We start from the raw sequence: 15,992 nt of genomic DNA on the forward strand, positions 1-15,992 counted from the left end.
AGTATCTGGGGCAACTAAGGGTTGCTGTGGTCCAAAATAAGGCAACCCTTTGGTAAGCCTTAGATCAGAGGCATCCTTAAGATGCTTACTAATTTCTTGCTTATTATATCCTCGCTGTACCAATCTATCATTAAGGTGGGATAGTTCAGTTTCAAAGCATTGGTCCCTGGGATTAAGCCTAGATGCTCTAATAGCTTGCCCTCTCATGATATTCCTAAAGATGTGAGGGGGATGCATACTTGATCTATGTAAAAGGTTATTACTATGACAACTTTTCCGAAAGACCCCCGTATTGATGATGTTATTATCAAGTCTTTCAATGTACATATCAAGAAACTCTATCCTGTGTTGTGAGCTGCTCATTGTAAATTTAAGGCAGGTAGTAAGATTATTTATTATGTTAAAGAATGAATCTAATTGTTCTATTGTGCCCTTCCATAAAACAAACAAATCATCGACGAAACGTCGATAGAAGGTGACATGTTGTATGAATAGGTCTATCTTAAAAAGAGTATGCTCTTCCCAATGGGCTAAGAACATATTGGCGTAGCTATTGGCACATGGTGTGCCCATAGCTACGCCTTCCTTCTGTCTGTATATGTGGTCATTGAACATGAATAAATTATTTTCTAGTATCAACTCTAAAAAACAGGTGACTAGATCTATTGTAACTGGGGAATAATCACTGTGTCTTTGCATATATTCAGTGACATACCTGACACCCATATCATTGGGTATCATCGTGAATAAAGATTGTATGTCAAAGGTTACAAAGATATAGTCCATATTAATTATCTTATCTCTGATGCAAGCGTATAGATCTAGCAAGAATTGCCTAGAATCCTTTAAGACTATGTTATTGTTGTTTAGAACATGTCTTAGATGTTTCTCTACAAAGACAGACAAATGCTCAGTAGCCCAACCACGGCCTGAGACTATGGGTCTCAAAGGAGGGTTGACCAAGTCCTTATGTATTTTTGGAAGGCCGTGTATGATGGGTATAGTAGGATAGGGGATAATAAGATATTCATAAGTATCCTTATCAATTAAATGTCCCATGTATATGTCTGTGATAGTATTATGTATATACTTAACAACATGATCAACATCCTGTTTACTAAGCTTGAGATAAAAATCATCACATAACATTAAATTCATACGTTCATGGTAATCAACTGTATCCATCACTACTATCTTCCCACCCTTATCTGCAGGTCTAATTGCAATATTGGGATTATTCTGTATTTTCTTAAGGCTGACTCTTTCTCCATATGTGAGATTATCCTTCTTATGATAATGTTTGCTAGAGGTCCTGTTCTCATAGTAGGCATATAGTTCATCCTCTGTGAGCTTCATGTACGCTTCTATTAATGGATGATTAATAGGTGTAAATTCACTCAAGTTCTTAAACTTGAAGTTAGTATGCACCTGTTCGCTATCTTTATACATAAATTTCAACATCATGTTCCTACAGAATAGTCTAACGTCCATTATAGTATCTATCAAATGACTCTCACATCTTGGAATAAAATTCAACCCTCTGTTCAATAATCTAATTTCATTTTCAGTTAGAGTAATATGTGACATGTTATGTACTAATGTTTGACTGTCCACATTTTTCTCAGTGTTTTCTGTGGTGTGTACTCCTCTGAGAATTTCCTTTTCTGCCTGCCCCTGCTCACTGAACGGGAGCGAAACTTGTTGTTCTCTGTTCTGACAGGCAATGGAAAATTCAACTGAGAGGACATGTTAGAATTAGGGGTAGAATGCAAGGTGTTTTGTTTGGGCCTAACAACAGGTCCATTTGGTTGTGCATGTTTGTGTCCTTTGGCTAGTTGTTGAGATGCATCCTTTGCTATCCTCACTTCTGGATATAAATTAATGTTACTATCTACTGTGGAGTGTACTAAATGTATCACATCTATCGAATCATTACAATGATCAATATTTAAAACATCATTAGTTGTAACATTGGTTTGCGAGGTGGCAGCTTGTAATGTTTGAACTGGATTCAAATGCTGGACCCTTTCACTCTCAATGTCTAAGACAGGACTGTCCATAGGAGCTCTAGAAACTAGAGCTTCAATATTGTTGTCAACAATTCTATTAATTGGTTCATTCTGCACTGTTTCACATACAACATTATCTAAGGTATTGGTCACCGGTCCAGTTGCAGTTCTTGAGTTAAACCTAGGCCACATAAAGACGTGTCCATTTTTAAAGTTGTTGGTATCCCTAATAACCTTATGCCGCTTCTGCTGATAAAGCTTCCTTTCAAAGACAGAAACACTGTCCAACATGTTACATAGATCAAGTATGCATCCCCCTCACGTCTTTAGGAATATCATGAGAGGGCAAGCTATTAGAGCATCTAGGCTTAATCCCAGGGACCAATGCTTTGAAACTGAACTATCCCACCTTAATGATAGATTGGTACAGCAAGGATATAATAAGCAAGAAATTAGTAAGCATCTTAAGGATGCCTCTGATCTAAGGCTTACCAAAGGGTTGCCTTATTTTGGACCACAGCAACCCTTAGTTGCCCCAGATACTGACACGATGACACCGCATTATGTCAAATTTACAACGCAGTTTTCGTCAGATTATTTAAATCTTAGAGAGATAATATATAAGCATTGGAATGTGCTACTAGTAGATGATGACCTCAAAGCTATAGTTGGTAACCATCCGAACTTTCTATATAGAAATAAGACAAATTTGAAAAGAAAACTTTGTTATGTTACCAATACCCACTCTGACAAGAGAGATGGTTGTACCAAACCGTGTGCACGATGTAACTTTTGTGGTTACATTGATAGCATACCTTATTTCTACCATCCATATTTGAAACAGTATTTCTCCATCTCAGCTGAAGCAGACTGTATGACATCACACATTGTTTATTTAGCTACATGTCAGAGTTGTTCGTCATTTTATATAGGTAAAACCAATCGCCCATTTAGGGATCGTATGAGAGAACATATCTACCACATGAAGAAGGGCTCTGTACATAATGCTTTAGCGAAGCATGTTATGATGACGAATAGTTCACATGTCTTCTCTTTCAAAGCACTAGAGGTCATACATCCTAACCCTAGAGGAGGGGATGTTAGAACATATACTGAAGGTAAAGAAACTGAATGGATACTTTTACTGAAAGCTGACAAAGGTTCTGGCCTCAATGAGAGAGCATCTTTGAGACCGAAACTAAGACAGAGAAGAAATATTAAATAACTTTCAGCTTCCACACACAGTATCACATTTTAGTTTGTATAGTCTTATACATATACAATTTATGTTCACCTATTAGCATCTATGTGAACCATAGGACTATCTTGTCCTCACTTTTTCCAAGTTTAGTTGTAGATATGTTTTCACCCATTTAGTTCAGCTTATATGTTACATCAGTAACTGTTACCTATGTATATCATATAGGTTTTTATTCAAGTGATGGATCTAGAACAACATGTTCGAACTCTATGCTTGACATTACAACCATTTTAATGCATTTTAATGTATTTTGATGCTCGTTTTTCTATGTATGTCTGTATGAGTACATGTATGTATGTATGTGTGGTTTTTAAGCATGTGTATATGTATGCAAATGTGTATGTATGTATGGGTATATACATATCTATATATATATATGTATGGGTACATGAGTGTATGCATATGCATATTTTAGATGTAACATTGTTTGCTTGATAGTATGAGCAGGGGTTTTATTGACCTTTGACATGCATCTTTATGTTTGATTTTTATGATTTTAATGTAGTTCAGTATGTAGTGAATCTTGAACACAATATATTTATGCTGCTATATTTATGCCAATTAGTTGATGTTATAGTCATATTTCACACTCATATACCCAGAGTGTTTATTATGTGTATTCACATGTTGGACAGTATGAGCCATGGTTTTAATATCTATTTTTATAATATGTTTGATATCAACGTTGTTTTGAAGTTCATATTTCTTTAAATGAATGTTAATGTCAATTGATTGATTGCCCTTCATTAATTTGAGATATATATATATATATATATATATATATATATATATATATATGGCAGTGCATCTTGAGTAGTATTGTCAAAGATCTGATGAAGCTCTGTTGCGAAAGCGCTTATCTTTTTATTACAATAAACAGCATATTGGCACCAGTTGCTAACTGTTTAATAGTCATTTCATTCGATTTTGTCTTTTGAAGAGTTGGAGACTTGCACTTGCTCGCGCTGGGGTTTGCTACATTTTGATTTGATTATTTTCCCTTTTACATGCCCCAGCGCTAACCTGTATTGCGAGTGAACAGCTTTTATTTTATAGTAGTATTTATGTCTAAAAATATCCATGGTTTGTTATGATTTAGATTTATTTTGGATAAACACCCACAGCTATGTGGGGCATAGAAAAATGTTCAAAATAAAAATAATTTTCTGGTTTGTTAAGTTCAACATTGCTAACTTATTTTAGCTAGCTTATATGTTGAACATAGCAATGCATAGCAATAGATCACTATCTACTTAAAAAAAAAAAAACACTAAATAACAGGCACCACTTGTATTTACATTTATATACTCCTGTATGCAGCTTAGGCCAAAGAAGCTATTGACCTCCACGCTTTATTTCTTTGTTATTTTGTCTATTTTGCTTAAAAATAAATAGAGAAAGAAATAAATACATTCATGTGGCATGACCCTGTGTAAAGTGCTGCAGCTTTCTGCTCATTGTTTTCCCACAACACATTGAGATGGCGGCAAATAGAAAGAATGAGTACATTTAATAGTGTGTGGATCATTGACAGTAGGCAATTTCAGAAATGGGAGGAAATGTAAGATATTTTTTTACTTGCTAGCAGGCAACCAACTTGGGGGATTGTGGTGCTCTGGCTGGCAACAACTTGCTCTGTTCATTTGTTCAGTATGAAGTTCAAAGTTAAGAGCTAGTATGCATTTGTGCAAAATAAATTGGAGTAATTATATTTTAATAAACTGGCAGGCAGCCATGCGCCCACAGGAGCATGCTGTGAGTGAAAAAGCAACTTGCCATCTTCCTTTGTTCATTTTAAATTCTTGTATTAAGGGATAGTGTGCGCTTTTGTGAAACAAACTGGAATATTTATGTTTTTTAACATACTGGCTGGCAACCAGATTGGGAGGGGACTATCTCATGCTTTGGATGAAAGCAACTTGCCCTGTTTCATTTGTTAAGTTTAAAGTCTGACATTAAGGGCTAGTGTGCATTTCTTTGAAAGAAACTGAGACATTTACTTTTTTTATAATATGCTGACAAGGAACCAGATGGAGGGCATGTTGTGGATGCAAGCAGCTTTCCAGTTTAAAGTCTGGCATTGAGGGCTAGTGTGTACTTTTTATGTGAAATAAACTTAAATATTCTCTCTCTTTTTTAATATACTGTCAGGTGACTAGATTGGGGTGCAACTATGCTTTTTATGAAAGCAACATGCCCTTCTCACTTTCTCATTTTAACATCTGGCATCAAGGGCTAGTGAGCATCTTTGCAAAATGAATCAGAATACTTAATTTTTAATATGCTGATAGGTGACCAGATTGGGGGTGGGAGTGGGTGGGTAGCTGGGCTGTTAGTAGGTTCAGTGGGCGGATCTTGCCTATTGAACCTAATTGACTTCTTTGAGATTGTCACCAAGGTCCTGGGTGAGGGAAAGTCAGTACATACAACTTACCTTGACCTGGCCGAGGCCTTTGAAACAATCCCTCACTTAAGCATCATTGAAAAGCTAACACAACTTGGTGTTAATAACTATTTCATCAAATGTGTGGCCAACTGGCTCACAGATAGGAATCACAAGGTTAAACTAGGTGCCACCTCCTCCAACAGCAGACCTGTCACTAGTGGTGTTCCCCGGGGATCTGTCCTGGAACCCCTACTGTTTGGCATCTACTTCTCAGAGGTCCAGGCAAAGACCAAAGGCCTGTTGCCGACCAAGTTTGTGGATGACTGTAAGTTGGGTGCTGTCATTGACTCCCCAAACGACATTAACATACTGCTAGAGGGTCTCACAGCTACAAATAAGTGGTGCCAAGGTCATAGCCTTAAGTTAAATGTGAAAAATGTATTATCTTACCATTCTGCAAAAACATGACTCATACTGATTACCACATCAACGGCAACCCCCTAAGCACACAACCCGTGGTGAGAGACCTGGGTCCTCAGGTTGACAACAATCTCACATTCAACCATCATGTGGCGGCAGTGGTCAGAAAAGCCTTTTACTTGGTTCATCTCATAAGTAAAGGGATTGCTTCTAGAAAAAAGGAGGTTATTAACTTTCTGTATTCTTCTCTCATTAGACCTATAACTGAGTATACTGCCCCATTTGGTATGTACCTCTCCAAACACCTACACCAACTGGAAAGGCCACAGAAATACCTCACAAAGAGAATCCATGGCCTCCAACACCTGTCCTATGTGGACAGGCTCAAATCACTATCACTTTACTCAATATCATACAGATTGCTCATAGGTGATCTGTGTCTCACCTAGAAGGCGATATTGGACCATGCCCTACTAGAGATGCTCCATATCCGTAAGTCTAACTCCTTGTGCATTACCCACTTGAAAGACCTGAATCTAATATGCGACATCAACAAAACCTGCTGGAGAGGCAGGTTTGTCTCCTAGAGGCTGCCCTGTCTCTGGAATAGACTTCCCATACATGTCAGAGTACCTCGCTGACCCTCTTCAAGTGCAACCTGGATGAGAGGATGGGAAACCACAAATTTGTCCCATGGGGTTCCATCTTTGTCTCCCATAGACAGGGGCAATAGGTGCTGACTGAGTTTTCTTTTTTGGGGATAAACTCTTGGCTAGGCTTTTAATGGCCCCATAACCATTAGCCTAGTAACCTCCTATAATCCTATGATCCTAATGAAAGAAACATGCCCTCTTGACTTGCTCATTTTAAAGTCTGTCATCAAAGACTTGTGGGCATATGGGCATTTGTATGAAATGAATCAGGATATCTACTTTTTAATATGCTGACCAACAACCTTATGGGAGAGGAGGCACAAGCTGTGCCATTGATAAAAGCAACTTGCATTCATCATTTGCTATGTGTAAAGTTTGGTATTAAGGGCTTGCATGCATTTCTTTTTAACAGACTAAAATATATACTTGTTTTTAATGCTAGCAGGCAAGTAGACATGGTGTTAGCTGTACTGTGGATGAAATATGCTGGCAGGCTGCCAGACTGGGAAGTGTGGGCATGCAGACAGGTGAGTGGTAGTATGCCATGGACAAAAGCAACTTATCCTATTCATTTATTCAGTTTCCAGTCTGGCATTAAGGACTGGTGTCTATTTGTGTGAAATAAATTGGAATATTTAATTTTCTGAAGGATAAGAAGTTTGAAATTCAATAATTGGTCATTATTTAATGGATGCAGGCTTTGGCAATTTGCCAGAAAACCACAAAATTGCATACTGTGGCCATTTTTTAATCAGAATCTGTCATTTGAGGTGTACACAGTCAAGTGGCTGTAACTGATGGGTATGGATACTAGTGAATTATAATTACAACAGTTTGAATGGTCTAAAATCAGGAAAAAAATTCAAAAGATTGTGTGCATTTATAAATGACCCTCCCCCCAAAAAAATATAAGAGGTATTGGGCCCATGCCTGAAATTGCCCAGGGCCCAAGGCACACACAATCTGCCATTGCTGTTACTCCTATACTTTATACTTCTGACTACATCCTGAACAAATTTAACAGCTGTTTTCTTTAAAATGCCAATGCTTTCAACTTCCTGCGTTCAACTTTCTGTGTAATACTGAGCCCTTCAGAATCCTTTCTCCGTATGGACTCATCCTTAATGCCATTAAATGGGTCATCATCTATCTTACTGACAGGAACCAGTCTATAAAATGGAACAAGTCTATCTTACATGTTACATTTGGCTTCAGAGTGATCTGGGTCTGTGTTCTTGCCTGGCCTTTTTCAGAATGTTCATTATTGACATGAAATCCTACTGTGGAAGTATACATCTCATACAATATGCAAACAACATTATCATCCATCTGTCCAACTCCATGGCTGTTAGCACTAAAATTCAAAACGCTTTCCAATATTTACATCTCTGGTACAGAGGAAAGGATTTGCACCTTAATACTGACAAAAGCAAATCCACAAAAATTTCATCCAAACATCACTAAATCATAAATGAAACTTGTCCTTGGACCTCATCCTGAATTCAGTTCAGAATTAACCATTACCTTCCCTTTCACATTATATCTCTTGCAGTTTCTCTCTGAATAGTAAAATACATAAAACATCTAGGATTTATGATTTTGTCTAACATTTGACAAAACATATCTACAATTTAGTTTAAAATAAAATAATTTGGAAACTTTTTTTTCAGGCCAACATCTCACATTGCTGCTGTATGTATGTACCTCTTTACATGTTTTCTGTATCATTACTTCAGAAAATATTGAATTAGAATTGAATTAGAACAAACCAAGTTGAATAAGAGATGATATCATCTTAACAAAACATAACTGAATAATTAGAGAATCCCAACAAAAGCTCTATCCTTATTAGTACCTGCTTTGGAGAAGTCTCACCATAGCACTGACACTGACTGTATGTTAACAGTACAGTATATTCTTTAAAGGCATCCATTTAGAAGCAGTAACACCAGTATAAGACCTGAATGTTGAACAGGAAAATAAAATGAAAAGGAGCAGTAGCAGCAGACGGTCCAACAGTACATGAAAAAATAATAGAACCACCTGCAATCTGTGATTTGAACAAATCTTCACTGCTAAACAAAACAGTAGAAAGTGAATGGGGATGTTGTCTGTTATAATTTTCCATAAGTTGACCTCAGCTCATCTTGTTGTCTTATTTACATCTGTGGTACTTGGCATTTCCGATAATAATAAATTTTTGAGGCCTTCACTTTGTACTGCAGTGACTTCACTAGACTGATGCACAGTGTCAGCAGCAGTTTGTTAAGTTTAGGAAGTAGAAACATAGTATTTTTCACAATCACTGCCAGAGGCCTGGAGACAAAAGAAGTCACTGCAGCATTCCAGAGGTAATTCTAGTGCAAGGCTCCCCAGGCACCTTCCTAGGCCCTTGCTAAGGGGCCAATATCAGTACTACTAGTCATTATTATGTTGATGCTGTGTTATCAGACTTCCATAAATATACATATTGTCCACAAAAAGAAAAAAAAATGGATGGAGCATTGCCCATAAAATCCATAAAAATTAAACCAGGCTTCATTAAACAAACACAAAACAAACAAAAAAGAAAACACACACACACTCAGACACAAGGGTCATGATGAGTAAATGGGGTCAGAATGCAAAAGACAGCTGATAACCTTCAGTATACAAATAAAAGAAGTCACAGCAATCCATCTATTCAGTTAATGTTTTGTGTCAACAGGTTGTTGAAAGCAAGTGCACTGATACCATTGAGGCTAAAGATTTATCTGATATTTTATTATGTTGTGGAGTACATATTTTTAAGAGACTAAGGATTTTCCTATTAAAATTTGAGACAATAATGTTAAATCAAAATATTTGTGATTGTTATAAATGCAAAAAAATAAAAATAAAAAGGCAAAATATTATTCTACAGTAATTAGGGAGAAAAGCAAGTAAATGGATACTATTATAGCTGGGGGACCCTGGGCCATTACCCTGCCTATTTCCTCATTTCACTAAAATCCGGCTGTTCAACATTTACTTCTATTCCCACAGCAAAGACTCTAGGAGGAAACATAACAGTGCCACCTAGTGAGTAGGGGTTTCATTAACTTTATTTCAACAAGCAACCAAAGCAGCAACATTATACAATAATCACGTGAAAGAATATGTTATTTCTTTGTAAAGTAAGTAATGCCAAAACATATTGCTTCGATACAATGCAACATCTATAGATAATTCATCTATCAGCACTTGAGGCAAACTTATAGTTTAGAAAACACTTGACAAAAAATTTCAGCTGCTCACATTCTAAAAATATGCTCAAAAGTATATAGATTTCCACATAAATATCATGTTTCATTACAGCATTTATAAAACATTTCAGCTTTTAACTCTGTTTTGTATTTGCTAACCTCAAAAAATATCTTATGAAAAGAAACTTTTGACAAATCTGTATTCTTTTTTTGAATGCCAATTAACTTTGATTTTTTCCAAAACTTCCCATACTGGCTTAATCAATATTTACATAATACCTGTTGTGTTCATTTTAAAGTCCCAGGTGAAACCAAGGAAACCAATATTTCCCATTTTCTACCTTTCATTTAGAAATTACACATTTCTGCATTTTAACATGTTTTACATACATATTCACCATCTTTCAATTAGCTCTCCATAACACTCTTCTTAATATTGCTGAAAAAATATGTTACTTACATTCACATACCTTTTTAAGAAAACAACATAATAATGTAGAGCTGCATTCAACATTCGTTAGCCAACATTTTTTTTCATGCTGACATAGTATTCCTTTTTTTATAGGGTTTAATTTATTATCCTGTAGTGGAAAAAAAATCTCATCATATCAGTTTCTAGTTGGCTTAAATTATACACAAAAATATGCTTAGACCAAATAATGTTCTGAGAGGATATCTCTGCTGAGTTCAACGTTTTCTTATTAGTGGTCAAATATATGAATGATCATAAACCTCTAGTAGTTTTCCCTTATAGCTAACATTTATCTATTTGACCCAGCATTCTCTTTTGTATCATGTATGTGTTTATTTTGCTATTACAGTTTAACAACAGATTTGGTCTCCTATTACCCAAAGATATTTTCTAGTCCTTTTCCTGTCAGCTTCAGCACAGAGCAATAGCAATAATCATAGAGAGAAGTAGATAAATCAGATGATACCCATTCAATAAACACCATTAACAATTTCTCATACTGCAATTCTTCCTTTTTTTTAATTAAAGAGAAGGAATACCATCTTCTCCTGGGTAGAATTAACATCATTACTTTTAATTGTCTCAACTGGACTAAATAATTTATTCAATTCTTACCACTTCATATCTCACTTATCAACATGAATACTTCTGTATTCTCTATTATGCTAATTTTTAATGAGAATATTTTGTACTTGTTTCATAATATCTCTAATATAGCTCCTATAATGTCCAGGTGCCATTTCCAGATTATTCATATGATTGTCTTTTTTCATTTCTTTTAACCACAACTGGTAACACTTCTTGTGTCTTAATCTATTCATTAATTTATTTGTTTGTTTCTCCTTCTGCTGCACTTTCATTTTCATCAGCCTTAGTCTCATAGGCCAATGCAGCATAAGAATTTGATTATAATGATAGGTCTCAGAATGATCCTATTTAAGTTTTAGCTGATCATTGTCACCCTGAGAAAATGCTGCAGATCCAACCCTGGGACTCTTAATAATTTCTTTTATATTTTCACCATCATTATTCTTCTAAATACTGTTTCGGCAATCCACCCAAAATGACACCCCCCACACACACATACACACAACCAGGGCACATTCTATCACAATTTTGTTTATTGTGACATATGTGGCCACACTTTCCACATACTAGATCATGACAGTTTTGGATAAAATGCTCCATTTTGCAATAAATAAAAGAAAACATTGTTTATCCTACATATATTAGGGCATATCTGCCATTCTATACAAAAATGTGATTTTAAATGTGTTTGAAATGTTCATTTACTAAAAACAGCTCCATATTACCTTCCCATCCCCAGTCCATATTTTTAATTTAAGTTTTGTTTTTCTCCAGAGTGTGCACAGCTTTAAAATGTTTCATTCATGTTCTGTGCACATGTCCTTCTGTTAAATATGTATTTCCTGATAAGATTTGCACCTTATGCTTTCTATTTATGTCCAGGTCATATAACAGAAAGTGTGCCCATGTTGTACATGCCTACTTTTTCTCAATGTTTGCAAAGTTGTTTCTATCTCTAAACAAACATGTTCTTTTTATATTAAAGTGGACCAGAGCTCCAAGGGAAGCTAATATTTTACTTATTTATTTTTATTTAACATTTGTTAACCAGGAAAGTCCGACTCAGAATGAAGCCAATTTTCATCAGGGGCCCAGGGAGAAACATTCCAGACGCATGTCTTTGTAACATGGGAGGAAACCAGAGCACCTCGAGAAACCCCACACAAATGCAGGGTGGACATGTAGACTCCACACAGAAGGAACCCCAGCCGAGAATCAAACAGGAGAACCTCTTTCTGTGAGGCAATAATGTTACTGCTGCACCAATGTGCCATCTATTTTATTCCAAAAATTATAGCAATCCAAGGGCCCCCTCAAGAATGTATACAGATCTTAATAATTTGCATTGACTGAAGCTTCTTGCAACACTATGTAGCATCTTTTTCTCTGTCCTGCTTCACCCAACATAAGCAGATAACTTCCAACCTGAAGCACTAGCTGATATCAATTCATGTGACTGGGAATTGCTGATTATAGTCAGACTGTTTTTCCTCTCCCATATCCCCAATTTCATCCTGTATGGGAGAAGAAATTCCCCAAATTCATCCTTATAGGTTTATAGATTAGTACTAAGCTAACTGCCCTAATAAGCCATTTTAAGCTTAGCCAATTATCCCTTGTGAGACTCAAACCCTGCACCTTGTGTTTGTAAGGCAAACACCTTAACCATTAGGCCACCATCCCAACCCTCTCCTGTATGGGAGAAGGAATTCCCAGTGGAAGAGTTAGATTAAGGTCTGTGGTGAAATCTCAGGCTTTCACCATATTGTCAGCAGTTGCAACAGTATCTATAATTTTAGACCATAGCACTTCACCCAAGGAATCATTTGGATTCTGTACATCAATCTATAGAAACAGGTGTATATTTAAACCTCTTGGTTTCAAAGTAGACAGACTTCTCTCTCTCAGCCTGCTGCAGCCTCCTGCTCACTTACTGCACTAACAGTCATCATTTCACCACTAATACCACATACTGATAGAGTAGGGGAAGTTCCTAGCTTTCCAAGCATCCCTTAGAATGAATATCACATTAGATTATCTTTGGGAAATAGGCCGCCGGCCCACTGGAAATGACTCAGTCAACAAAATGTAAATAAATAAATACATAAATAAAATGTTTTCTCTAGACAAAGAAGACAAGGTACATTGTACTTAAATCCAAGAGAAAACTATTATACAGAACTGGCATTTGTCATTTTATTCTGTGAACAGTCATTTATTATCACTAAAGAAAAGGTATGAGTTTTACCTCTCTTACAGGATAACAAGAGAAAACTTAACTGGCAGCAACCTTATTATGCGTTTGTCTTGAGATCACATGACAGGACCTTACAAGTTATTCACTGAATAGAAGGGGCACAGATGAGGAGCTGGTACCAATTAAACTGACCCTTTCAACTTTACAACCAATGTAGGGGGTCACAGCTGCATCAAACTGAAATTTAGGCTTTCTTGAAGACTGCAGTCAAAGTCAATGCAATTAGTGTGTTTTCCCTGAATGTAGATATGGGATGGGACGCCAAAAGGTTTAAAGCACTGTAGCAGCGAGCCTCTACCAGTTTGTCTCATTAACTATAACTTGATTTCATCCCCTCCTGGGGAATGACATCATCCTAGAAGCAGAGTACACTCCAGTCAGCACTTTGTAATGGTGAGGCCATGAATGGCCTGGATTCCTGATACTTTAGAATCAGGTAATGAAATACAAGATAATGAAGCTTGGAGATATGGGTTAACAAATCTCATATTCTGTGTTAATGACTCATTACTCATTCTTTGCTCTCTGCAATCCTACCCTAAGACTCAGCAATCCTACCATTGCCAAAGTATGAAATCTTCAGGTTCAGATGCATGGCCATAATGCTATTCTACTTAGCAGCTACATCTCTATGTGAAACTGGCTACTGCAGGCAGTCTGGCTTCACACCAGGTAATGTATGCATTATCCAATCCCTCATACAGGTGGAGCTATTGCTATACTGAAGCAGCCCATTGACTTATAGGCTCATAGGGTTTATAGGTTCATAGGTAGGTACAAGGCTATTGGCCCTAGGGCTTATATAATCCTAGCCAAAAAGGTACCCTGGCTTTTGCCACCCAAGAAAATTATTTTCCTGTGCCCTTGTCGAGCAGAGCCACAAAGGTGATCCCCTGGGTCAATTTCCTATTTCCCCATCCAATCATCAAGATTTTTCTTGAAGAGTGCTAATGAGGAGCTTTGTCTGATATAGAGATGGGAAATCTCTGGGACAGGAATGTATCCCTTCAGCATGTTCTGTTTATTGTGGTGACAAGGTTTAGGTCCCTAGAGCATGTAGGTCAGAGGGATTGGGGTTTTTTTTTAAAGTGGAGCATGTTCAACAGCTCTGGGTTTGACATAGCTTTGTATGTTAGGCAGAGATCGCCTATGAGGAGGCGATATGTGACCAAGTAAAGTTGGAGTTTTTTCAGACAGTCTGCATAGAGCATCTGTTTGAGGCTAGTAATCCCCTTTGTGAGGTATTTCTGTGGCCTTCCCAGTTGTTGAGATGTCTTGTGAGGTACATACCAAAAGGGGTATTGTACTCTATAATGGGTCTAATGAGTGATGAGTAGAGGGGAACAATGACCTTTTTTTTCCTGGATGAGAAACCTTTTCTGATGAGGTGTGCTACATAGAAGGGTTTCCTGATTACTGTGGTGATGTGATTATCAAAGGAGACATTACTGTCCACCTGTGTCCCAAGGTCTCTTATCACACTTTCAGTGTTAAGTATACTACCGCCTATGTTGTAGTTCATGGGTACAGAGTTTTTACCAAAGGGGATGACAATGCACTTATTGCCATTGAGCTTGAGGCCATGGCTTTGACACCAGGCATCTGTCTCAGTGAGGCCCTTTTGTAGGATGTCCACATCATTAGGCATTTTGATTATGGCTCCTAGTTTGTAGTCATCTGCGAACTTCATTAGCCAAAAACCTTCTGTGTTAGCCTGTACTTCAGAGAAGTAGATACCAAACAGGAGAGGACCCAGGACTGAATCCTGTTTTACTCCACTTGTCACTGGTCTGGAGTCGGATGACAATGCACTTATTGCCATTGAGCTTGAGGCCATGGCTTTGACACCAGGCATCTGTCTCAGTGAGGCCCTTTTGTAGGATGTCAACATCATTAGGCATTTTGATTATGGCTCCTAGTTTGTAGTCATCTGCGAACTTCATTAGCCAAAAACCTGTGTTAGCCTGTACTTCAGAGAAGTAGATACCAAACAGGAGAGGACCCAGGACTGAATCCTGTTTTACTCCACTTATCACTGGTCTGGAGTCGGATATGGAATCTGCTACTTTCACAGTGTGGGTTCTGTCAGTGAGCCAGTTGGCAACCCATCTTGTGACATAGGGACTTATACCTAGTTTAGTGAGTTTATCTATAATTCCAGAGTGTGGGATGGTGTCAAAAGCCTTGGCAATATCTAGATAGACTGTGTGAACCACCTTACCCTCATCTATTGCTTTGGTGACTGCTTCAAAGAAGTCTATCAGGTTTAGGAGACATGATCTGCCTTTTACAAACCCAAACTGGGTGGGGTCCAGAGTTTGGAGATTACCAATGTCTTTGTTTATAAGTTCCATGATGATACATTCCATGGCCTTGCAGACCAGGCTCATCAGGCTAATGGGGTGGTAGTTCCAAGGTCCGTGGTGGCTCCCCCTTTGTAGAGTAGGATAACCGTTGCTGTGTGCCATTCAGGGGGCACAAAGCCTGAGGTGAGGCGATGCTTGAACATGGTGCTTAGGTGGGGTGCCAGTTCATTCTGTAGTCCAAGTTCCCATGGATGCTGTGTTCTAGGCTTTGGAGAGTGTGGTTTTTACCTGTGCAGCCGTGATTACAGGAACTTTGCATTTTTCTGGTATATGGGCCCTTTAGGGGGTGAAAGGGGAGGCAAAGTTAGCACTGAACCTATCTGCCAGGATGTTGGCAATATCAGTTGGTTCTGTAT

Source organism: Protopterus annectens, chromosome 6.part0 (assembly GCF_019279795.1).
Source record: "Protopterus annectens isolate FY-2018-M chromosome 6.part0, PAN1.0, whole genome shotgun sequence".
In the NCBI taxonomy this organism is placed as follows: Eukaryota; Metazoa; Chordata; order Ceratodontiformes; family Protopteridae; genus Protopterus; species Protopterus annectens.